Below are 1,441 nucleotides of genomic sequence, written 5' to 3'. Positions count from 1 at the left end.
GCCCGCCCTTCCCGCGCGCGGCCTGCTGGGAAGTGCAGTGTTAACCCTCCGCGCGCCGGGACGGAGGAGGAGGCGGCTCCCCGGGGGGAGGGCGCCTCCGCCACGTACATCCATGTAGGCATTGACGCCAATGTATTTATATATAGATATGTACATATATATGCACCTCATTCATTTAAACACATTAATATAGTATGGTGGGGAGATACGAATTATTAATTTAGCTAAATGAATATCTAATGAAACAGGAGCATCTTGCTGAATGAGGTAAATTAATTCCTAATGATGAATAGATGTAGCTAATTAAAACAAATAACTTAGCATCCATTGGTGAACACGTGCATCTAATTATATTAAATAAAGAGCTAATGATAAATACCCATCTAATTAAAACAAGTCCACTAGGTAATGATGAATATATGCATCTAATTAAAATAAAGAACTTAGTATCTCACAATGGGTACATGCATCTGGCACATTAAATGGCTAATATTAAATATGTATCCAGTAAAAACAAGTAAATATCAAATGATGAATATCTGCATCTAATTAAACTAAGTAAATTAATACTGAATACATGCATCTAATTAGTTTAAATGGTTTAGTGTCTAATACTAAATAGATGCCTCTCATTACATTGAGGAAATTAATATCTAATAATGGATACATGCATCTCTTTGGCTTATTTTGGGGTTGGTTGGTTGATTTCCGTGAGGACACAAGTGAAGGCGCTCCCAGGGTGCAGTTGGAGAAGCCACGGAGCCAGAGCAACGCCGGGGTGTCTTGGGTGGACCACCTGCCCACAGGCTCCCCAGGTAGACAGCTGCGCTGGCACTGGGCCCGCCTGCAACCCAGCAGCAGGGCCTAGCCAGGCCAAGGGACGGCTCAGGGCCACAGGTGGGGTCGTCCCCAGCCTGTGCGCTGCACCCCGAGCCCGCCTGCATGACGCAGAGGTGACGGGGCACGTTTCCCCTTCTGTCATGTGCATCCGTGCATGTGTGCGTGCACAGAGGTGGGGTACTTGGGGCAGAGGCCTCTGGTGCTAACAGCAGCAGTCATAGTATCAGCAGCAATGGATTGTAATGACCATGACCATCACTACCATTAATTTATGATTAAAAATGTGAGCAAGAAAAGCGTGGCTGTGTTGAAGAGCACGCAGACCCTTGCACTCTCTTGTTCTTTATCCCTTGGGCGCCCAGCACAGGGCGGCGCCATGTTGAAAGCGGGCACCCCTCTGGCGTCGCTGCCATCTTTACTGCGGGCGCGCGCGCCCTCTTAGGGCCCGCCCGCGCCTGCGGCGACGATGACATCAAGGGCAGGGGTGGGCGGTGCACGGAGGAGTCACGGGAGGGGGGCGCCACGCCCTCCGGCACTTTCCCGCGGTGGGAGACGAAGCCCCGCCCCCCAGTGGTGGCACGGCGCAGCCACGTGGGCCGTG

Source organism: Crocodylus porosus, unplaced genomic scaffold (genome assembly GCF_001723895.1).
Source record: "Crocodylus porosus isolate Cpor-Errol unplaced genomic scaffold, CroPor_comp1, whole genome shotgun sequence".
In the NCBI taxonomy this organism is placed as follows: domain Eukaryota; kingdom Metazoa; phylum Chordata; order Crocodylia; family Crocodylidae; genus Crocodylus; species Crocodylus porosus.
Note: the sequence above shows the minus strand (reverse complement) of the source record.